Genomic DNA, 25,045 nt, shown 5'->3' on the forward strand with positions numbered 1-25,045 from the left:
GAATCTAATTAATATCATGAATTCAGATGCATCTCTGCTGAAAATTGATCTGAATGGGGGGTTTTGTCCATGTTTTAAGATAACCAGTACTGCTGGATGCCATGATATGCACCCATTTCCTGTATGAGAAAAACATATTAGTTTTAGTAATAATGAATAGAATTTGTGGCATATGGATAATGTCTGAACAAAGTTGATATATGTATTAGATACATGCATACCAGAGATTGTGTGAATTTTAATTTCTTGTACAGTAATACTTTAGCAGCATAGCAAACAACAAACTTTTAAATGTCCATGGAATTCATTTTTAAACTCACAAACCATTTGTGGGAGTGGAGGGATATAAATAAAATAATAATAGTAATAAACAGAAAATGTTGAGAAAATACAATATTTCAACAATATATTAAAAGATCCAACCTGCCTTGCTGGATATACCTAATCAACAATAGATTGTGATCTACAATTCCTACTAACTTCTAAGGCACCAACCACAAAGCCTATTAACTTCTAAGGCACCAGTTTACTATAACTTCCCAATCCATCCCCCCCCAAAAAAAACCTTTTTTACAGTCCCTCTTATCAAAGGTTTTCAGGACACTGAACAAATAAGAAGAAGCCTCCAAATGCCCGAGAGGCATCCCCATATCAGCATAAGGATCTATAGAAGTGACCTTCTAAACACATCAACCCATGAAGCTGCTTTATACTGAGATCATTGGTCCATCAAGGTCAGCGCTGTCTACTCAGACTGGCAGAGACTCTCCAGGGCCTCAGGCAGAGGTCTTTCACATCACTTACAGCCTGGTCCTTTTAACTGGAGATGCTGAGGATTGAACCTAGGACTTTCTACATGCCAATGAATGTTTTGCCACAATTATGGTCCCCATTTTGGGATACACAGTGCCATCCTAAACAATTTATGTTTTTTGACTTCTATTTAAATCAGTGGCCTTAGGGATAGTATAACACCGCTTAGGAGGCTCTGCAAACTATCCAGGTGACAACATAACAATTACTGCATTTTTGTTTCAAATAACAGGCAGTGCACCAGCTATTTTTGGCAGCTAGGATCTCCTACCCCAGTGCTCCCCAACCTTTTTATCACCGGGGACCACTCAACGCTTGACAATTTTACTGAGGCCTGGTGTGGGGGGGTAGTTTACTCCTCTACTCTCAACCACTGCCCTAACGCTCTCTGATCGCTATGGTAATGTTTAAACATCCCTTCAAAATAAGATACAGACACGCCACAACAATGAACATAAGGAACATTTTATTTTCATGGAAATTTTAACGCATGACAATGACAAATCAATGGGAACCCTGAGCTTGTTTCTCTGCAACGAGATAGTCCCATCTGGGAGTGATGGGAGACAATGACACCTGAAGTGTGTTGTAAAGGGCCGGGGGGGATGAAGTAAAGGGCCGGGGGGGGGGGAGAAGGCGTCCTTTGTGGCCCACCTCCAGTTAGTTGATGGACCACATGTGGTCCGGGGCCCACAGGTTGGGGATCACTATCCTACCCTGCTCCCTTAAGGGTCATCCATTGTTTCAAATCAGGAGGTATATCTTCCACAGCCACATAAACTAAGTATTTTTTGCACAACTAAGTATTTTGTTTCTTGGGGGTGGGGGTGGGTGGGAACTGTGCCCTAAATAAATGTGTTGGCTTGTGACCTTTGTGAAGATAGATGGACCATCTCAGCCACAACCTGATTGCACAGATTTTTACTTTTGGGGCATTATTTCATTCCTCATATCAAATCACATAATAAGCTCATAGATTCATTCTGTGAAACATTTGGGAAATCTACAGTCAGCTTAAAACCACTAGAAGAACTGCTGCCATTTCACCTGTCTACATCTATGCAAAAATCTTTACCTTTGGACCCTTGGTCATCACCCTCCCTTATCAAGCCACATCCTCCATACTGTCACCTACACCCACAGTTAATTTGAAATGCCTTGATTAAAATCTTTTCCTTCTCCTCTTAGCATGATTGCATCATGCCTCCCTTAAATCTTTGCACGGTCTTTATTGAGGCTCTCAACCTCTGTGTTCTCAAGGCTTCTCTCCTAATGCCCCCTTCTTGCATTCTGTTCTCTGCAAACTGATCTGCTATTAGCCTCTTTGTCCTCTCTTCTCCATCTTGCCTTTGTGTCTTCACCCAGGCTGTTTCATATGCGCAGGACAGTCATAGTATACCTAATCAGGCTAACACTTTCTTTGTAGCATTTCCCCACAAAATCCACTTCTTTCTCAAATCTTTCCGGGATCACAGAGTGTTATTAAAAGCAGTTCTATTAACCTTTGTCTTTCCCATCTCTTCTTGCACCTTCAGTTATTTCCTTTCTTTTCTTTACACCTACACGGATATCATTGTTCTGTTTGTTTCACCACAGATTTTTCTGCTATCTTTGTTAGCTTTACAATAATTTCCCATTGCACATGCAAGTAACAGTTAACATTGTCCTTTTTCCTCTCTACACTACACTACACTACACTAAGGACCCCGTTTCCCCAGGGGGGGGGTGTTATGTAGCATCATGAAACAATTTCAACCCCTTCACTCACACAGAGGCTGTCAACTCTACTTTGTTTGCCAGAGACTTTGGGACATTGATTAGCTATGCAGGAGTACCCCTCCACTCCCTATGACCTATTATGTATGGCGGCAGCTACACCAGGCTGCCACCATGCTGTTGTGGCAGGGCAAAAAAACCCACCATCCCCTGTGTATGCATGGGGGAGGAGCTCCCTTGGCACTTGCCGGCTGCCCTGGCGCAACAGCCCCGTGCATGCAACGTGTGGCCGGAAGCGCCGGGAGTGCTTTGAAGCTGCAGCAGCAGTGGGGGGGGGGATCAGGGGCATGGTGCCCCCATTGCACAATGGTGGGGAGCAGCATGCTGTTCTCCCATCATGGTGGGGACAGGGGGATGCCCCTGTCAGCTCTGTGGAGCCGCAGAGCTGGCAGGGGCAAGAGGTGTCCCTGCAGCTATGCCTTTGGGCCTGGCTCCTTCGATTATGCACAGTGCTCGCCTGCGCCCTCAGGAGACCCAGGAATGCAGAAAAATCTGTGTTTCATTAACACATGTCTTCCGAGGGCCTGGGCTCGGCGGTGCCCAGGATGGTGGCAACGTCGAGCATAATTGGGAATTTCTCCCAAAGCCCTGTCGCCGCCAGTTTGGGTGTTCCGGCCCATGCATCTTATTTTTTCCTGGGAATCTTAACCTGTGGATCATTGAAACATACTTGAAGTTAAGATAATTTTGGTATCCTGGGACTTGCAACATTAGAGCAGCAGAAATGGAGAAGATGAAAATATTGCTATCTTTAGTCCTCTGCATTGGTGGGGGAGAAACGGCCTGTGGCTTAGATGCTGGAAGTTAAGTTGATTTTGATATCCTGAGACTTGAAAATCTAGAGAAAAATAAATGTAAGAAACAGACTTTTTTTTTGTCTCTGTACATGGATGGGGAAGGTAAAGCTGGTTCACCTAATACTTAAAGTGATTCTTCTGTCCTATAGTAATCAGATGAGCCTACAATTTCATGTCAGGGTATCTGAAAAGCCAGTATTTACTGTGGGTTTACGGTGGTTTCTGATATACATTTGGAGATTCATATTATGAATCCAGCATGTAAAATTTAGTTATTAGAGTGTTGGTCTAAGTTTGGGGAGACCAGAAGTCAAACTCCCATTTTGCCACAAGTGGCCATGGGCCAGTCACACACTCATTCTAAGTAGTGAGGGTGGGAGGACGTATTTCCTTTCATACACAAATTAAATATTTACTCAATTGTCTATATGAAGGCATTTATGACATCTTTCCTCTCCTCTTACAGATTCCTCTTTCTTAGATTGAGCTTCATAGAATCATAAAGTTAGAATGGGCTATACAGGCCATCTAGTCCAACTCTACTCAATGCAGAATCAGCCTAAAGCATCCAAGATAATTATCTGTCCAGCCTCTGCTTGAAGACTGTCAGTGAGGGGGAGCTCACCACCTCCTTAGGCAGTCAGTTCCACTGCAAAAGTTTTTTCCTGATATCTAGCCATAGTTTAAACCCATTACTGTTGTGTCCTATCCTCTGCTGCCAACAGGAACCTTTCCCTGCCCTCCTCTAAGTGACAACCTTTCAATTACAACCTCTCAAATACAAGCTTTCAAATACTTTCAAAATTAGACAACTATGAGGGGGGGAATGATATTTTTTACTTAATGATTAAATGTTGAAGGCATATTTTTGAAATCTAAATCATTTCATATTTAATATGGACCAGCTTCAATCTTCCCCTGTCCCTGGAAACTGAGAAATTTACACCCCAGTTAGCAGTCCTTGCATTCTCTGTCTGCACCCCCATATGTTACCCTCTTTTCCTTTCCCCCTGCCACACAGGTCCCTTTGTTACTGCCCCCCCCCCCGCATGGTGCTTTCTGTCTCTTATCAGAGAAGTGATGCCACTTCTTTTGGGGGGCAGGTTCATGATTCAGTGGGAGAGCATCTGCTGTGTATACAGAAGGTCCCAGGTTCAATGAAAGAGTGTTGCAACTATATATATTGTATTATATATGTGTGAGGTGCTGTAAAGTTGCAGCTGTCTTAGGGCAACTCCTCATAGGGTTTTCAAGGCAAGAGATATTCAGAGGTGGTTTGCTATTGCTTGGCTCTGTGTAGCAACCCTAAACTTCCTTGGTAGTCTCCCACTCAAGTACTAACCACAGCCAACCCTACTTCACTTCTGAAAATGATGAGATCAATATAGTCTGGGCAATCCAGGTCATTGTGTATAATTATTGTGAACCTATTCAGCAGCAAGGCTTATGGCTGTATTTTCCAGCAATTACAATATGTAAAGTTTAACCGTATTAAGCATCCTAGGGGTGTTAAGAGGACAGTGTGAAAGCAATCATGTAATCCCTTGGATCATGCAGATCAAACATGATACGTCTGAGGCTTCCTAAAATAGATATTTTTAAGGAACTTTTATAAATACTTTCTATTTATGTCCAAAGTTAAATGGCTGAAATGAAGGTTGATTAGTGTGGAGAGTGTTTTTTTTTTAGCCAGCATACAACATGAACGAAGCCTGTGCAATTTTGTCTGGAAATATCCATGAACCAACCCAAATAATCACAAAATGCCATTTGCATTTGAATGGACCCCCAGGGTCATCTAGTCCTGCACATGGCAGGAAAAACACAACTATCTGCCCACCTACAGTGACCCCAATGTCATGCTCAGATGATGCCCTCCCCGAAGAAAACTAGATGTCCTGGGCATGCAAGAAAGGGCCACCAGAGCCAAGCACAGACACAACCCTTCCTGCCCATCCACTTGTAACCTCCCTAAGTTTACAGTATGTCTCATCTCAGCTTAATGAGTGAACCACTTTTTTTCTCAGAAGCAGCTGCTGTCACTCAAGTTGCATTTTACTTGCTCAACCCAGTTTTAAACAAATAAAATAATAGAATAATTTAGATAAACATTTTTAATCAGGCATTCTAACTGGTATTAAGCCATCGTTTGCTATTAATTCTGCATCGCTATCTCTAAGAACATAAGAAGTTCCCTGCTAGATCAGATCTAGTCTAGCTAGTGCAGTGGCAAACCAACACCATTCAACAAGCATTCATTGTATACAATAAAACAGTTCAGCAATAAAATCTATAAACTTTAAAATCGCAACTAAAAATATTAAGAATTATCGGAATTATCAGCATCAACAGTTTGTTCAGGGTGAAATTGATTGACGAAGGCGTCCGAAGGCAGGATCAGTAGGAGAGAAGGGACAGAAAGGAGACCTGGTAGTTTTTGGAGGTGTGATTTCCTGGCTGGCCTAGGCCATAAGCCCAGCAGAAAGCTCTGTCTTGCAGGCCCTGCAGAACTTTGGTCAGGGCCCTGATGTCCCCAGGGAGCTCATTCCACCAGGCAGGAGCCAGGGCCAAGAAGACCCTGGCTCTGGTTGAGGCCAGGCATGTTTCTTTGGGGCCAGGAATCCTTAGCTGGTTGGTGTTACTGGATCACAGTACTCTCTGGTGCTTGTATTCAAAGAGGTAGTCCTGTAGATATGCAGGACCCAGACCACATAATGCCTTAAAGGTTAAAACAAAAACCTTGAACCAGATCTTGCACTCGACCGGGAGCCAAAGCAATTGCCGCAACACTGGTCTTATGTGGGTTCGCAAAGGTATACAGAAGCAAAATACAGGACCATAATAATTCAATGAACTTCTCTGCCATCTCCCCATCTTCCTCTAGCAATGCCTTTACTCCTTGGTCATCCAAAGGCACAACCGGTTCCCTGCTCTGCACATATTTAAAGGAATGTTTATTGTTTGTCTTAACTTTAGCAACCTGCTCTTCAAAATCTCTTTTTGCATGCCTGATTAATGCATGCCTGTGGTCCCTCCTGTTCAATTCATTGGGGCACTTTTTTAAAAAAAGCTGTGTTATTTATTTATTTATATTAATTTTACATTTATATACAAGCATTCTTTTAGATTTAGTAGTACCTTTTGTAACCTGTGGAAAACATTCTATCTGGGCTTCAATCAGTGTGGTTTTAAATAGCTTCCTTTTAACTATTCCCCTAAATTTGTTATTTTGAAATCAAATGTAATAGTTTTGGAATTTCGGGGTATCTTTTCATTGGAATGAATGCTGAACAGTCAATTATGATGTCTAGGAATCTCATGTCTTCAGCATGACTTAAGCACATGTTTACTTAGTCAATGCGAGGGAAGTTGAAGCCCCCCAATATCATAACATTATGTGCTTTAGTTATCTCCCTTATTTCCTTCTCATGATCAGCCTCAAAGGTTTGATCAGGTGGGTGATAATACACCTCCACTTTTAAGTAATGCTTAGGACCCAGTATTTCCACCAGAATCACTTCTGTAGGGGAGTTAATTCCCCTGATATTTTCTTACTTAATGATTCTATGATCTCTTTGATGTACAATGTAACACATTCCCTAACCCAGGGGTAGTCAACCTGTGGTCCTCCAGATGTCAGCGTTTGCTGGCAGGGGCTCTTGGGAATTGTAGTCCATGAACATCTGGAGGACCACAGGTTGACTACTTACTGTCCTGCCTATGGAGCTTATATGCAGGAATAACTTTTTCGATAGATTTTCCTCATCTCACCATGTTTCTGAGATACTCACTATAGCTAAATTGTCACTGAGCACTAAGCATTCCAGTTCCCTCACCTTGGCTCAAAGACTACTAGTATTTGCATATGTACATGTATGTTTCCATCTACAGCAGCTCTCGCCCCCTTCAGCCTTTTAGTCAGCAGCAATGGCCCACATTCACCATCCTACCCTCACTCCCACGTTTTATTATGCTCCTACACCTTCAGGGTTGACTTGTCCTGAACAGCAGGTTCCCCAACTCCTGCTGGCTTTCCTCTGTCAGCTAGTTTTCAGGTTTAGGGGAAATGGGCAATCAGTTTATGCCTGCAGTATTAGATAAAAACTATATTCAAGCATCAGAATCTTACTATGCTTCACCCACAAACTCACGGAATGGGTTATGTGTATGATAATATCTGTATATCATTAACCAATGTGGGCAGAACATTCTGTAGATCTGGACTGCTCGGAATCAGGAAATGTTTGAATATCCCTGCAGTAAAAATCCTCTGGTAGTTCAGTCTAATTGTCTGTAGTTTTCTTTAAACCAGTCAATCAATCACTAATAACAAATGAAACTTCTCAGGATCCAAGTTCTTGTTGATGTTCATATGTCAAGAACAGGCATGAAGACAAGACAAGTCTCCCCCATCCTACAATTATGCATTTTATTTTTCTTACCTAAATGCAGAACTTTACATTTATCTCTTTTGAAATGCATTTTGTAAGTTTTAGCCCAATTTTACAGCCTGTCAAAATCATCCTGTATATCAATTCTGTCCTCAGCTGTACTTGCTACCCTTCCCAATTTAGTGTCATCTGCAAATGTAATGAGCATCCCCTCTATTTCTTCATCCAGGTCATTTATAAAGATGTTGAACAACACAGAGCTCAGGACATATCCCTGAGGCACTACATTCATAAACATCACATTTTTACTTTTACTCTAGGGCATCCTGTGGCCCATTAATTACACGAGCCCTCTGAAAATTAATTTCTGACCCCTGTTTTAAAAGCAGTTTCTAAATGTAATGTTCTGAAATATAATTATGGGTGTATCACCTAGAATGATAATTAGGGGTCTAAACTTTAAGGGGTAACTTAGGGGTGTAACTTTAAGGGATAACTTTGGTCTAGCAAATTCAGATTAGTTGTTGTGCTAGTTTGCTGTGTACAGTATAATATATATTTATTCCAATGGCAGGGAGCAGTTCCTGTTGGCAGCAAAGGATAGGACCTGCAGTAATGGGTTCAAACTATACGCAGAACAGTACTGGCTAGATATCAGGGCGGGGGAAGGGAATTTCAGTCAGAGTAGTTCAGCAGTGGAATAGGCTGTCTAAGGAAGTGGTAAGCTCCCCCTCACTGGTGGTCTTTAAGCAGCAGCTGGACAGATACTTATCTTGGATGCTTAAGGCTGATTGTACAGTGAGCAGGGGGTTGGACTAGATGGCCCCTTCCAACTCTATGATCTTTTCACTGACAGAAGGGATGTCCATCAACAGGGCCCAAACCCTCTCCACTGAAACAGCACAAAGATCGAGTCTGAGGTCAGTAGTGGGAAGGATGAATCAGTGGATACTCCCTCTACCATTAATGAAAATCATCTCTGAGATCCAACCCTTTATCACATTCTATATTTCCCTTCCACCAAGAAGTGCAGACCAGCCTATGCAGTTTACCTTGTGAGATAGTTTAGACTGAGAGTAAGTGACTGACACAAAGTTACCCAAGAGCATGAATGCTTAAGTGAATGTTTGAACCCCAATCCGATTTTTAAACTAACCACTTCACCACACTAGCTCTATGGGAATTAATTTCAGTCCTGTGGATCATCATATGTTCCCACTGAGGCTTTCTATACTTTTTCTCCTCCCAGTTTAACTGAAAGTAACAGATTGTCAGTAGAGCCCAAAAGGGCTGTTCATTCATAGGTTATTACTATCTAGAATTTTTCCTGTTGATAGTACTTATCATTTATAATACATCCTACTCAAGTCAGTGATAGACCTATAGCATTTATTATTTATTAGCTCATCAAAAGTCATTTGCAAATTAACGGCTGATCTTAAAAGTTATTCTGCTAACACATAAGTAGCAAGGATAGTGCATACCAACAATTATGTTCATTTAATGTCATGTAACATGATATTTCACAGGAACTGCACTGGAATTTAAGCTGGTACCACAGACAGGTATTTTGAAACAAATGCCTAGGATCATGCAAGCTATGATCTAAAATCTAATCAATGTGAAGAGGATACCACCCAGAAATATTAAATCCTGTTAAAATCAGCTGGACAAACTTAAATCCTATGCATTAATCTGAAGCGCTTCTGAATTTTTTACATCCTTCCAACAAATCATGCGGACGATTACAGACTTACACACATGTACGTCTTAAGGAAACCATAAGCTTATCACAGTTTTTTTGGACTGAACATAGCAAATAGATCATTTCCTTCACCTGTTTTTTTTTTTTGGGGGGGGGTGATGATCACCACATATTGTACATGCAGTATATTTTTGCACACTTACAAACATGCAATGAACCCAATATTCATTTTGATACGGTTATACTTGGCTCTATCCTCATTACTTTCAATCTCTGCTTTCTGAACTATCTGATCTATTTATTTGCCAACATAACTACTTCATTTCCTAAAATCAATTTGTAAATATTGTTTCACTAATACCTTACCGACACTATGATGCACATATAAAAGATCTGGGTGTAGTCTGCATAGGGCTTTTTACCCACTGCCAGCAAGAATAAATCCCTGCTGTCTACACTGAATTGGATTTCCACTTTGATTTTGGGTGCTTTAAATCTTCCCTCTGCAACATGCATGATTGATCCAGAATGACCATACCTTTTCACTCCAGAAGTAGATATAACCCTCAATATTAGCTTGCTGCCTCCTGCCTCCAATGCTGTAGCAAAGCAATCTTCCCTGATTGTCCAGGGCATCAGTTCAAAGACTTCCTGGTTCCTGGTTGCATGGCTTGTCTTAAAGTGACTGTGCTCCAGAAGCCCTAACTTCTCTCAGCAGAGATTTGCCTCTTGGGTTCATCCCCCCCCCATTCAAGAAAAGAAAGAGAGAGATTCCTGCTGTACTTTGCTCCCCTCCCCACTCTCTTTCCCTAGTGGGTGCAGAACACTTTCTCTTTCAATGGGGGGGGGGGAGAGGAAAACCTGAGTTCAAATCGATCTGAATTCAGCAGGATTCACAATGGAAAAAAACAAAAACAAAGTGCAGAATCAGCCCAGGAAACAAGCCTGACCATCCTCTTAAAACATGATGATGGTTTCTAATTATTAATTAACAAAACAAATTAATGTTTGCTTCTAATTCCTTTCCTTTCCTATGAAGGCATGCAAGAATTTGTAGTATTTACATTTCCAAATACAACAGATATAGTCACAGTCTGCACATATATCATGACCATGGCATTACCTACTTAAATGATCATACCATGGCATCATCTACTTATTTCAGGTTACTATGCATGGAGCTGGAATTGCTAGGTAGCATTTAGTATCTCAAATAGAACAATGAACTTCCATCAACCTCATCTGCTTAGGCAGAGGGTTGCCTCTTGAGACAGAAGGAAAGCAAACCATTCACCTCTCCTCCTCAGAGCAAACCTACAATCAGGCTTAGGGAGGATTAGAACAGCAAGTAATTATAAGGACACAATTATGTTTTAGGCTTGAGATGAGAAAAATTATCTTGTTTGCAGGATCTTCCCACCCCATGCCTTCTGGATAAAATTAATGGAATGTGTTGCATTTGTACATTCAGGCTTGGATCCAGGTCTCTACTTATATATATATATTTCTGCTCCATTTCCCAATTGTGCATATTGTACTGATGATATCAACACAAAGCAACTTGCTACCAAAATGCTACTACAGTATTATTGGTGGACATGATTACAGTGCCTGCTGTGGAATCAGTTTACAGTATACTTGAAAAGTACTCTTTTCTTCCACACCAGTACTCTTCTCACATTTCCACATCACAAGGCTTAGTAGGGGGGATAAATGGAGAATATGCAGGGCTGTGGATGAGATGTAGAAGATAAGTTGCCTAATTCTGTTAGACCATTGGTTTATTAAGGTCAATATTGTTCCCCCTGACTGGCAGCAACTCTCCCAGGGTCTCAGGTTCAAGTCTTTCACATAACCTGGTCCTTTAATCTGTTCAAACTACAAACTGAGCTGGGACTTTCAAAAGACAAAGTAGATGCTCTAGCATTGATACATGGCCCCCTCACCTTAAATGTCATAATTGTTGGTTGATATATAACCTGATGACATTCAGGGCCAAATATACACACATTTTTATAATTTACTTTTTAATGCACTTTAGAAGTAGATTTTCTAGTTCTGCACAGGAAAATCCTGCTGCAAAAGCACATTGAAAGTGTATTATCCAAAGTGTGTATAATGGGCCCAGGGTGTATTACGCATGACAGGAAACCTCGCAAAAAGTCTACCCAAAAAGATGTTGTTGTTTTTATTTCTGCACGTGGGATTGTTTTTGCTGTGCAAAACCCATCATGTTATTTTTAATTATGCATGGCAGCCTCTCCTCATAGCATCAACTTTGTTTTTTCAGCACAGTATCTAAAACTAGCTTTGCAGTGACTTTTCTTTTGTCACAGTACTGAGGATGATCTCTTTTGATGCATAAGTATTAGAATGTTTTTAGTCACCTGCCCTTTTTCTGCTTGCACTCCCTCAACCACCAATGGGAGCCTGAGGCACCTGCTGCTTGATTTTCTGCCTCCTCAGTATCAGCAATCAGTCTCCCTAGCAACCCAGCAAACTTTATTGCTTTATTGCACAATAGCCTGAGGAGTACCTCTGCTAGTATGCATGGCATTTCCTGCTACAACCGCCTTCCTCGAATACTCCTGAAAGTACAAACCCAACCTGAAATGGGGAGAGAGGAAGGGAACATCTCTTTTGACTAGATCTCAAAGTTTCCTGATATTTCTGGTGCTAGCATCATTACGGGTGAGATCAGCCACAACCACCTATTTATCAGGTACTGCTAGCAACAGAAAGGCCCACATTATTCCTGGTTGCATATGCACAGTGCTGGGGGAGACTCAGGTCACCCTAAAGGCCTGCATCCTCCAATCTGTGGAGGTAGGGCAGAAAAAGTATGGGAAAAACCTGAGCAGCTATCCTATAGGAATTTTTCTGAACTACTGAACTCACCTGAAAAAGTTTCAGAGAGGCTTGAGGAAGGGGAAACTGTTCTGCTACACTGTTGCCCCTGCATGGAATGCCCCTGGATTGCATTGTAGGTCCTTATCCCACCACTCCTCTGTATCTTAGGAGAGGAGTTGGATTTGTAGGCTGAGAAGACTCTGAGTCTGTATGGGGTGGGCTACTCACTGTAATCTCCTCATGACTATTTGTACCCAGTAGAACTCTGTTGGACTTTTCTAGCAGAGTTGGGGGCCAGCTGCAGAATAACCCAAAGCCCTGGGTCTGACAGCATGCTCTGTCTGATGTGCCAGCCTCTTTCTCTGTGTGGAGCTTGGGCTCCCATGGTTTCCCTCTCTAAGTAGCATTGCTTTTCCACTTCTCCTTCAGTATGACCTGACCCTGGCCACCAAGAGAAGCATGTACAACCTCTGCAGGAAGAGCCAACAAGGAGCTAAAGCCTTGCCCCCTGGTGATAGCCTGATAAAATGGAAGATTCCTTCAGCCCAGTCAAGCCTGCACCCAAGTCTGGTGCCCCAGATTGGGGAATGCTGATTTTTACTTCTTTTTGCTAGATTCAGAGCCCTGGATCTTCCTTGAAGGTTTCTATTTCAGGAAGTAAAATCAATAGGTTTCTACAAGCAGGAAGAAGAACTGTGCTCTGAAAATCCTGCTGGAGCAGAAGGACTATTGAAACTGCAGACTGGAGGGTCAGGCTCACTCTGAACCAATACAACCTACACAAATTTGCATTGCTTTGCCTGTAACCAATTTGGATTACTTCCCCCACTGAAGGAGAATAGTGTTATTCATACTTGTCCTCAGCTCTTCTTCAGTAACTGATTAAATGCTATCCAACTTGGGAGTTCAATTTTCCAGCAGTATATCCTTCATTTTGGATTATCACATCATCTAATTTTCAAAGTAACAACAACAACGTGTTCCTTGCCGTGACGAGGGGGCGAGCTAGCCTATTGTAGAGGCACGACGATGGGTCTAATTTTTTTTCAAAGTAAGAGTTGTTCAGAAATGGTTTACTATTGCCTTCTTCTGTGAAGTAACCAGGCTTAACTGAAGTTGTACTGCCATTGTCTCTAACTGATTATCTGCCAGTGTCACCTCCACTCCAGTGCTGCCCAGTAGCTGGCCTTCAAGAATTTCCCCATCCCCATCAGCATTGGAACTACTCATTCTTAATGATGCAACTGGACTAAACCCAAAAGGGTGTTCAGTTGTTAAAGTGAATGGATGCAAAAGGAAAGGCCAAAAGCGTTCTACACATATGACAGGAACAGTGAATATGAAGAATATGAATCAAGGTAACTCAATATCATAAACCAAGAAATGGAACATTTTAACATTATAGTCCTAAAATGAGTGAATCAAGTGGACTGGATTAGGGTATTTTCAGGCACGAAATTACAAAGTGTTTTACTTTGGAAATGATAAACACAGAAGAAACGGAGTTGCTTTAAGACTGAAGCAGAATGAAGCACAAGCAGTATAATGCAGTGACTGAATTATATCAATTAGACATCATTGAAAGCCTATCAACATAATCATCATTAAAGTTTATACTTCAGCTAGAGATGCTGATGAGGAAGAAATTGATCATGCACCTAAATGAGATGTGCTAGTAATCAAAAGTGACTGGAACATAGAATCAAATATTGTTGGAGAATTTGGGCTAGGAGCACAAAATGAAGGAGAGTAACTCATAGAATTCTGTGAAGATTGCAAACATACATTGATTTCAAACACAAGTTTACAGCAACTGAACAGATGACTGTATAAACATCACTTGATGGCCAATATAGAAATCAAATAGATTATATAATCAGAAGCAGGAGAAGCTATATTATCTCAGCAGAAATAAGACCAGGAACTCTGTGGTATAGATCATGAATTGTTAATATCAAAAATTAGAATACAGCTGGAAAAAAAACACCAAAACATTCATAGTAACAAAATACAATCTAAATAACATTCCCGAACAGTTTAAAGACTATTTAAATAACAGATTTACATTATGTGAACAGGAACATGAACTAGAAGATCTATGGGTTGAAATCAGAGATATTCTCAAGGAAGAATATGCAATGTCTTTTCTTGTAGCCAAAAGAAATGAAAAGCCACAATGGACTGACGATGAATGAAAGTCTTAAAATCACTATAGATAGATGAAAAACAAAAATAAAGTCACAGAAATAGAATCAGAAATGGAGTATTCCAGCAATCTGCATATAAAGACTAAGAGAACTATTATAATAACAAGTGTAAAAAAAAAGAAAAGAAAAAAGGAAGAACAAGAGCTCTGTTCCATGAGATCCAAGAAATCAAAGAATAATTTAAAGTTTAAACCATGGGTAGGGATGTTGAAAGATCAACATGGAAATACATTAATTGAACAGGATAAAATGAATAAAAGATAAGAACAATACACTGAAGAACTATATAGAAGAGATGAAAGTATGACAGATTCCTTCCAAGCAGATTTTTTTGAAGAACGTACAGATTTAGAAAGTGAAGTGAAAGCTGCACTGAGAACAATTAGGAGAAACAAATCACCATGAGTAGATGAAATATCAGTATCCATATCACAAAAATGGAGTCCATCAGAATCTTAAGAATATACCAACATATATGAAAAACCAAACAATGGCCCACAGACTAGAAACACTCAACTTACATTCCAGTTCCAAAAAAAGATGTCAAAAACTGCAGCAACTATTGAACCACTGCCCTATTTTCTCATGTAACCAATTTTACAACGAACTGTTACCATACATGGAACAAGAAATGCCAGATATTCAAACTGGAATCAAGAAAGGATGAGGCACTAGAAATCATACTGCAAATTTACAGTGGCTACTGGAAAATAAAGATAATTTCAGAAGAAAATCAGTTTGTGATGCATAGATTACAGCAATGTTTTTAGTGTGTGGATCATGAAAAGCTATGGTTGAATTGAAAATAAATTGGTGTGCCACAAAACCTGAGTGTTATGAAGAATAAACTGTTATCTGGACAAGAGGCCAATGTTAGGACAAAATATGGAGAAACAGAATGGTTTGCAATTGGCAAACGTGTAAGACAAGGATGTAGTTTATCTGCCTGTCTCTTCAATCTATTTGTAGAACATAAAATAAAGAATGATGGATTAGATTTAGATGAAGATTTAGTGGAATTTGGTGAAAGGAACATTAACAATCTGAGATGTATAGATGACACCACATTACTGACAGAAAAGAGTGAAAAGTTGAAACAACTTGAAACAACTACTAATGAAGAAAAGCAGGATTACAAGTGAACATCAAGAAGAAAAAAGTAATAACTATTGAGGAATTACACAACTTTTAAGGTGGACAATAAAGAAATTGAAATTGTTCAAGATTTCCTTGGCTCCATTATCAACCAAAGAAATTGGAAGGAAATTGAGGCTGGAAGGGCATGAAGGAGCTAGAAAATACTCTTAAGTGTAAGGATATGTTGCTGTCATACAAAATCAAGTTAATTCATGCCACACTAGTCCCCATTAGTATGCATAGGTGTGAAAGTTGGACAGTGAAGAAAGCTGCCAGGAGAAAATTGATTCATTTGAAATGTGATATTGGATGAGAGTTTTACAGATACTGTGGACTGCTAGAAAGATAAATTAGTGGGTTCTAGGTAATATCAAGCCTGAACTCTCATAAGGAACTAAAACAGCTACATTGAGGTTATTGTTCTTTGGTAACAATCAGAGAAGGCAAGAGTCACGGGCAAAGACAATCATGCTAGGAAAAGTGGAAGGCAGTAGGAAAAGAGAAGATTGACTCAACCAAGGAAGCTGTGTTCCTCAGTTTGCAAGACTAGAGCAAGGCTGTTAGTGACAGGGTGCTTTGGAAATCATTTTGAGTATTGCCATATGTTGGAAATGACTTGACGGGACTTAACACATGCAGTAACAATGGCCCACAAACCAGCCTCCCCCCCCCAAAAAAAAATAATCCCCATATACTTCATCAGGACTACTCTGAAGTTTTGAATTTGTTATCATGGTTAGATTATCCCTCCCCCTTTAATTTCAGTTCCTTAATTGTTGCCTGACAGCCTTTCAGTTCATTCACTTTTGCCATCTTACCCTGTCACAGCTAGATTTAGGGATACATTACTTAAAGCAGTTTCTGCACAGAGAGTCTAATAAGAAACAGAAGACACCTGAAACCCGCAGGATGAGAATGGCAACAATTTATCCATATACAGCTAATATAAACATGTTCGGTTTGCATCAGAAGCATGCCTATTAATTCAAAAAGGCTTTAATAACCAGGAAACCCAAGCCAGCTTGAACTCAATGACCTTTTCAGTAGTTCCCTGTAATTATCACTCAGTATTCTTAAAGTGCTTTCTTTGCTAGCAAAAGACTTCTGTCTGTTAACTGACTTCACCTGCCAGATGTTAAAGTACAAAAATATAGCCTGTATTTAGGGTATGAGTGACAGAAGAATGTAAAATAATTGTTTTACAGAGGTCATGACAAAAAGGAAAGATAACTAACTTAAGTGCATTTTATGGAGCAAGTTTTAACTACTAATATTTTAACTTTAGAAATCTTGTTGGTCTACTGCAGTGGTTCCCAAACTTATCTGGCCTACCGCCCCCTTTCCAGAAAATAATAGTACTCAGCCCCCTGGAAATTAATTTTTAAAATTTTTTAATAGTTATTTATCACCCCAAGTGCACCTGTGGCCCATCACCGCCCCCCTGGATCTCTGCAGCACCCACCAGGGGGCGGTAGCACCCATTTTAGGAATCACTGGTCTACTGGATTCAGCTCCATTTTTTAAAAAAAATGCAGACCAACATGGCTACTTACCTGAAACTAACATAAGTGTGTAACTATGATTATTAAATATGGAATGAGAATTACCATATATTGTTCTGTCATTTTTATTTCAAAGAGATAACATCCTTTTTGTCTTCTCTCCTATCATTTTAACTGTCTAGTTACATAAGGAAATTCCACATGGGGGGGAGGAATGATCTCGGTGTCCTTTTAGTAAAAATCCAGTCTGCTTGCCAACTCACTGCTTCCTAAAAGGAAGGGCGATATATCTAATGGGATTTTTGTAGACCAAGGATAAGCAAAATGTGCATTTCTGGCACCTGTGTAAAATAGCTGTAAATTGAGATTCAGAGACATCTGAAGAGGTGCTTCCAATAATCCAGGCAAGAAGCTCCCTGTCTTCAAGGATCCCTTCCTCCTCCCACTTACTGATATACCCCTGTTCCGTCTACTCCACATCATTGCAATGGTCACAAAATGAGGCTTTCTAGTATATTTTAATTACAAAATTATGACTATTTGACTTGAAGCAATAACTATTTTCTCAGGCAACAAGAGTTTTTAAAAACAGTACCATTAGATTTGCTTTGAGTACTGACCATACAGATTTTTTTTTATCTCCCAGATATCTAGACTGATATTGCATTAGGGACCCATGACCTGAGAGACAACTTCTTTTGAGTTACACATTATATTACAGACTACTTACGCACAGCACTGCAAAGCACCGTGCCAAGCTCAAGGGATAAACTGGAATGTGGTGGAGGGGTTCAGAATGTTATTAGGGATGAATGTCTAATATATGTCTCTGACCTTCTCTCTTGCTGCAGGAATAAATAATTTATTGCTTTGCTGCCAAAGCATGTGGCCAAATTATGGCTCTGTCAACTCCTTTTTTTCTGTCTAGTTATTAATGGGAAAGACAGGAATCGACAAAGTGTCGCACACATAGAAGTACCTCGTCTCCAATACATACCAAATACTGGAGACTAATGTGGGGGAGGGGATGTAATGCACATTTAAACTTCAGTGCATGCTCTAAATTCATCTGTTACTTGGGGTAAAACCCCAAAATATTCAAAAATCTAACAGATTATTTAAAGGAAAAAATACACCTGGTAATGCAGGCAAACAGAGGGTAACTAGAAATAAACAAGGAAAGAAAACAATAAGCTATCAAACAGGAAAACTCCGGAACAGTTTTTTCCCCCAGCATTTCAGCCTTACCAAAGTGCTCTTTTCCTTTTCTTTTTTATGAGGAATATATAACTGTTACTCAGACACTGCGTAGATAGAGCATGTTGTCTGACAGTGTATGATGCATCTTTCGGGAAAGTACATTTTCATATTTTTGAAGTCCTGAGTTTGCTGAGGAAAAGTCTTTTTCAACCTAGCCAGGCCCTGCTATTGTTTAGTAAGGCTGTTTGGTCTGTCAAGTTGTCATGGGCACCAGTTATGACAAGGGACATATTTCTTCTTTTCCTGTGGCCGTGCCATTTTGATTCACCCCCTCCCCCCAAGTGCCTTTCTCTTTTCTATTTCATTTTGTGAAACTGTGTAGTTCCACTGGGCCATTCCAGCTTATTGATCATGTGCAGACTTATCGATTATGTGAGGACAGCACTACGGGGTACTGTATCAGGACTAGCAGGATGTCAGAACTGAGAGATAGAAAGAGAAAGGGGGAAAGGATTTTAATGTATCTGGAAAGGCCCCTAGCTGGACTGCTAATGTGTAATACTTTCATATGTCATGAAGTCATTTCTGGAAGAGCAAATCTGAACACAAGCCAGCTATTCAATTGACCACTGTGCCCCAAGCATATTGATTTTATACAGTGAATGCCCCATCTAAGATCAGGGGAAGCACCCGCAATCACATCTATGCAGCCCTTCAAAAAAAAAGTTAACACAATTATTTTGGAATCATAAGATAGACAAGTCAGCTATGTCTGTTAGGCTATACAATAGCAGCAGCAGCAGGTTTGCATACAACACTATAAATACTCAACATTGTGTGCTGCCGTCTTTACAAGAACCTGTAAGGCAGCTCAGAATCATTACCGAGACTGGCTGTATGAAGTCACTTTTGGAATTCATGGTAAAGATGAGATGAAAACTAGTTCCCAGCTTAGTATTTTACCACTAGGCTACATCAGCTCCCAGTGGTGTAGGGCAGTGCTTACCACGGGAAATAATGCACTGGGGAAAACCTCGCAAAAACTCAGCAGAAACCATTATGTTTATGTACGGGGAAAACAGCGCCAAATGCAGAAACCATTATGTTTTAATGGTTTCTGCATTTGGCGCTGTTTTCCCCGTGTCATTTTCAATTCTGCATGGGACTCACTCCTGGTGGTGAGTGTACGTTTTCCATGTCGTTTCCTCCCAGTATTTTAAACTTGCTTTGCAATGCCTTTTCCTTTACACCGGCACCATGGGTGCCATTTTTTTTGGTGCATAAACGTTCCAGGTTAGTATCTTGTTATCTTGGCAGTTCTGCCTTGAAGAAGGAGTGACTTTGGCTTTGTGACTTGCCTTGTTTGACTGTGAAGTTTATATACCAGCTGTCTTGACCACTCATCTCACATGATGTGACCAGGCTGGTATCTAAAGTACTACCCTATTTACCTTCAGCAGCAAACACCATATATATTTAATTGCCTGGAGAACCCTTGCTTTTTCTCAAAACATGTAATATATACCACCTGTGAAGGCAGAGAGGGATTTAATTTCTATTGTTTTGTTCTCAATAAATTGTTCTCAATAAATTCTGTCATTAGCAGAGAGACACTCTCCTGTTTGAATCAACTGATACATTTAATATTCATTCATTTGAATTTTCAGCTAAAATTGTTCATTCTGTCACTACCAAAATGGGAGAGCCAGATATGATTTCATATTTTAAAAGGCTAAAGCAAGAATGGCTGCTGTCTATTCAAATGCTAACTGATCCCCTGAACATGTACACTTTGCTGCCAGAGTAAGACATATTGACAATATATGAAGTGGGATCACTCTGTGAAAACTTTGTGAAAAGTCCTCTCCCTCCCACCCAGCGACCAACATCCCTTGGTTCCTCAAATGACTGTTCAGAAGAGGAATATCAGGTTGAGAGACAGTGATGGGCCTAATTCATAACCAAACTGAACTGCAGAAAACTACAGTGTTAGGACTTCTACATTATTTGCTATTGTCAAGGATATGCTGCAGGACGGGGAATTGTACACGTGTCCTTGTCTGAGCTAGTTTTGTAGAATAGGTTCCCCCACAATTCAACCCCTATATACATTAGGGGAACCCACTGTTAATTAACCACAGTGGTCTTATTCCATCAGCCATTTGAGTGTGCATCAAGTCCATATGGCTAGAAGTCAGCTTACGGATATGTGCACCATCACCATACATAACCATCACCATCATGAAAGAAAGGACCTTTAATCCTTGTTTTCTAAGGTCCGTGTTTCCTCTTGTCTCTCAAGACACAGTCTCACTGCTGCAATTCATTCCATAAGCCTTTATATGGGCACAATATTACATGTGAACAAATGAAGCTGCTTATACAAATTCAGACAATTGGTCCATTTGGCCCATTTGTTGTCTATCTCAGGGGTAGTCAACCTGTGGTCCTCCCGATGTCCATGGACTACAATTCCCATGAGCCCCTGCCAGTGTTTGCTGGCAGGGGCTCATGGGAATTGTAGTCCATTGACATCGGGAGGACCACAGGTTGACTACCCCTGGTCTATCTGACTAGCAGCAGCTTTCCACACACTCAGGTATCTCCCAGCCTTGCTACCTGAGGCCTTGGGAAAAAAAACTGGGCTGAACATGCTAGGAACGGTTAAACAAAGCAGATCATTAATGTCTTACCATATAGTCTGATCTACATTTCAGTTAATTTCTTCCAAGGAAACATAACAAACCTGCTACATTCTGCATACTGAAAGACAGAACTCAGCTGGGGGAGGAAGGGGCAGCAACAAGTCAAGTGATGCAAAAATGAAAGATAATTGATTGAACAGAGACAACTGGTAGACTGAACCCTCTCTTAGCTTCCCCTGCACCAAGAAGACCTCAACCTTTAGGTAGAAGAATCAGAACATTTTGGGGTACTTCCTGTTTGAAGTCCTAACCAACGAGAAGACAGAAAATAACACAATTTCTCCTTCTGTGATAAGATTCTGAGCAGTTCGATGTTTTTAGAAGTTAAGAAAGGGCATTTTCCCATGAGGATACCCATTGTTACAGAGTACTTTTTCAGGGCTCTTCCAAGTCCTAAGGGAAGAATTGGTATAAATAGGCACAACCGTATATATAAGTAGCTAACAAAAATATTGAAATAAAACCCGTGTTACAAATTACACCAGTACAAAATCTAGTTACACATTCTTCATTAATCTGGACATGCAGGCAGGAGAAATGTGAAATGGGATATCATCACAGAGAGATCTACCACATGGCTAGCACACTGCAAAGTTTCTTTCGAAACAATTGGGCAAAAGAAAAGAAAAAAAGCTTGCCTGTTTTCCTTACATCCTGGCACTTACAAGAGCTACAAAGATTTCTTTAGTTTCTAAAAGTGAAAACTAAGGATACTGACTAACTAAAGCCCCCAAACAGGTACCAAAGGGCATACTTGTAATCTGAGTAAATGGTAATTTTACTAAATGTGAATGGATTAGTGTGATTGGTTTTCGGCATTCATGTAGATGCCCTCCTTTCTCCCTCCAAAACAAAACACTTTACGGAAAAGCTCATAACTGTACACCAATATTGTATCTGCTTTTTAAATGTACATATATTAAACACCATCTCCCCCTCAAAAAAACAAAACAAAAACAGCTTGATGATTATAAACCAGAATCTAGAGCAGTCTATAGTTTTTTGAGTCTACAGGCACCTTTGGAATTCTGGCACAGGGTGACAAGCGCAACCACAAAATGGCTGTCGCAGGAAGCAGAGCCAGCCACGAAATGTTGAGGATTGAGGTTATACACAATTATAAAAAGAACCTGCCAACATTTCAGGCAAAAACTCTGTTTAACAGGCTGCTTTTTAAAATGAGCACATCATTGATATACATTTGCTTGCATATACACAGAGTAGTGTGATAAATATCCTAGTGTTGTGGTGGCAACTGCTGAAGCAATTTTTTAAAAACCTACACAGCCAATCAGATCTCCAGTGGCCAATCAGAAGCTGGGCAAAAATCCCATCTGTCCCTGTCTGCTTTGAAATAACATTTGGTGCGTACCAGAAAGGTGGTGTCAGCAGGTATGGCATTGGGGACAGCTGAAAATGGGAAGCAAAATAAAATGGCACGGAATGACTCTGTCTATACTACGTACATGATGCTGGGGCATGGGGAGGCCCATAGATAGATATTTTATGTTGAGAGGGAGGCTAAGTACCCATTACTCTAAAACCTGGAACAAATCTGGAAGAGCTTGGTAACAAATCTCTCTTTGGTTTTCTACCCAATGTTCTCATTTATCACCGTGGAAGTTGAAATAGGGCAGAAACAAAACAGCAAAGGGCCCACTGAGACAAGGTGATGGAACAGAGCAGATGAGAATGAATTTGGTCAGGAAGGTGACAACTGACTTAGCTCCTGTCCTTGCCCGGGTTTCTCTTCTCCATTCCCTCCTTTTCAGAGAATCAGGACCACTGCTGCTTATTTTTCCTTTTCCTCAAACCGCTACAGCAAAAAGAGTGAGAAACGCAGCTGCCATTTACAAAGTGGCCAGATTGCAGGCGGGCCCATTCTACAAGGTGCCCCAATCTGCCCGGAACCATTTTGTGCTTTCTTGTGCGATTGGCACATGCACAATCTGGCTGGTGGTCACGCCGCAGTCATGACTAGCATGCAGCCAACAAAGGCATGGTGGAGGCCAGGCAGGTAGTTCCTTTTAAAGTGAACCTGTACTGGTGCTCAGCATCTCCCTCCCCACCGGCGTGGCAGCAATCCCACCCGGCCCTCCTATATTTTACTGTTATGTTTTCGATTTTCATTGTTTAAATGTCACAGCTTGTGGTTTGTTCTGGGGGCAGATCCATATTGGGGGGAGGATGAGCTTGCGTGCATTTTAGGGGGGCTGTGTGATGCTGGGCCATGGCCCCTTCCCTCCGGGAGGCTGCCTGGCTCACTTATCCAGGAGAAGGGGGAACCTAGTCGAAGCAGATGCCTTCAGGTGCCCCAATTTGTCTGTCACCTTCGGGGTGATCAGCCTGCATTACAAACTGGAATATGCATGGCATGGAGATTATTGGAGCGGTTTGGCTGCTCGTACAGGGGTTTCCTTGCAGTCTGCAAGATGGCTGGATCTGCACTTCCTTGCACCTTTGCTCAATTTGTATCACAATAAAGATGTGGCCATTATCTTGCCAAACCATATATGTGCTGACTCTTCATTCTGTCTCACTATTTTACTCCCTCCAATGCAAACATTTTGTTTTAAATGAAAGCTGAGAATTCTGAGGTACGGCATTATTGTTGAGTGGGAGACAATGCTACCAATGCCCCCCCCGCAAAGATGATGTGCCATGCAGGGTGCAGCAGGCCCAGGAGTATTACAGCCACTTTCTGAGCATGCAGCTGAATGGGAATCACGGTTATTATATCCTGTGCATCCCTAAGTATGTGTCTTCCTTCGAAACCTTTGAAAAGGCTGCAGTTTTGCACTGGGAATCGACTTTGTGTACTGCCACTACCTTCAGATGGCTTAAGAAGAGCACTAAGGAAGGCCGGATCACTATAGCTTTTGAAGAGATCTATAGGAATTAGTCTGTGGCTTTACCTGGAAACCTCTACAAAGGTCCAAGAAAGCCCCATCAATTTCCTCCGGAACCTGCCAGGTGAATTTCTGCAGAGATATGCAGGGAGGACAGAGCGATACCCTTACAGATTCTAAGAGTTGACCTTTACTATCTCCTATCCCTGAAATGCTGTACCATTCAGTGTGCTCTCAAACCATTTAGATAGCCAAAACTTCCAACAAAGCATAATTGTAATCAATGTGGTCAAGCCTGGAGATTAAGCTTCCACTGGCAAATAGTAGGTAAACCCTAATTGCATCTATATGCAAACATGTTTACATGCCAACACACACACACATACTCAACCAGCCACTAGTAATGTCTAGCAATTCATTTGCATTTATTTCTTCCTCTTATAAGAAAAATAATACAGTTCAAGCATCTGTAGATGCGCATGCCTGAAGTTCTCACCAAAAAGCAGGTACTACTTGTAAGTCCTAAACTTGGAAAGGGATTGTTTTGTTTTCCTTTTCATGCTTCGCCATTGGGAAGCTGTGAAACTGTGGAATGTCAGGAGCTTACAGACTCCTCAGTCCACCCACAGGACATTACACAGACTGGTGTCAAAGGATTCTCTGTTGTTGCCATTGTTTAAGCAAGCACCTTAAATCCCTTGGCTAGTGATGGAATGTTTACTGACCAAAGCATGTGACTTTAAAGATTTTGTAGAATATTTCTATATCATCTAGCTCAATAAAATGGATTCCTTGAGGCACAATAGCCTGCCTTGAATAGAAAAAAAATAGATTAAGTTTGATCTACATGCCCCAATTTTTATTTAAATTATGAAGCTTTCTCTTACAAGATCCTTACTGTAGAGATAAGCCCATCCCTGCATGACATATTCCTGCTATGATGTAAAACGATGCAACAGCTATTTTGCATGGACAAGCAGAAAGCAAACAGCATGCTCTTTCTAAGCTGATTCTATCATGTGTCTCAAAGAAAAGGGACCTTTCTGTAGAGCTAGATGCTGCCACTCTGCTTTAAGAAGGGCTTGAAAGTTCCGAAAGTTTATGAAATGTCCA

The 25,045-nt window shown here is 40.8% G+C and overlaps 1 protein-coding gene across 21 annotated transcripts in view; it reads right to left on the minus strand.

The window, feature by feature from the left end:
* Positions 1–25,045, minus strand: part of MYT1L (myelin transcription factor 1 like) — a 453,342-nt gene that overhangs the window by 111,352 nt on the left and 316,945 nt on the right. The window lies entirely within an intron of this gene.

Source organism: Paroedura picta, chromosome 1 (assembly GCF_049243985.1).
Source record: "Paroedura picta isolate Pp20150507F chromosome 1, Ppicta_v3.0, whole genome shotgun sequence".
Taxonomy (NCBI): domain Eukaryota; kingdom Metazoa; phylum Chordata; class Lepidosauria; order Squamata; family Gekkonidae; genus Paroedura; species Paroedura picta.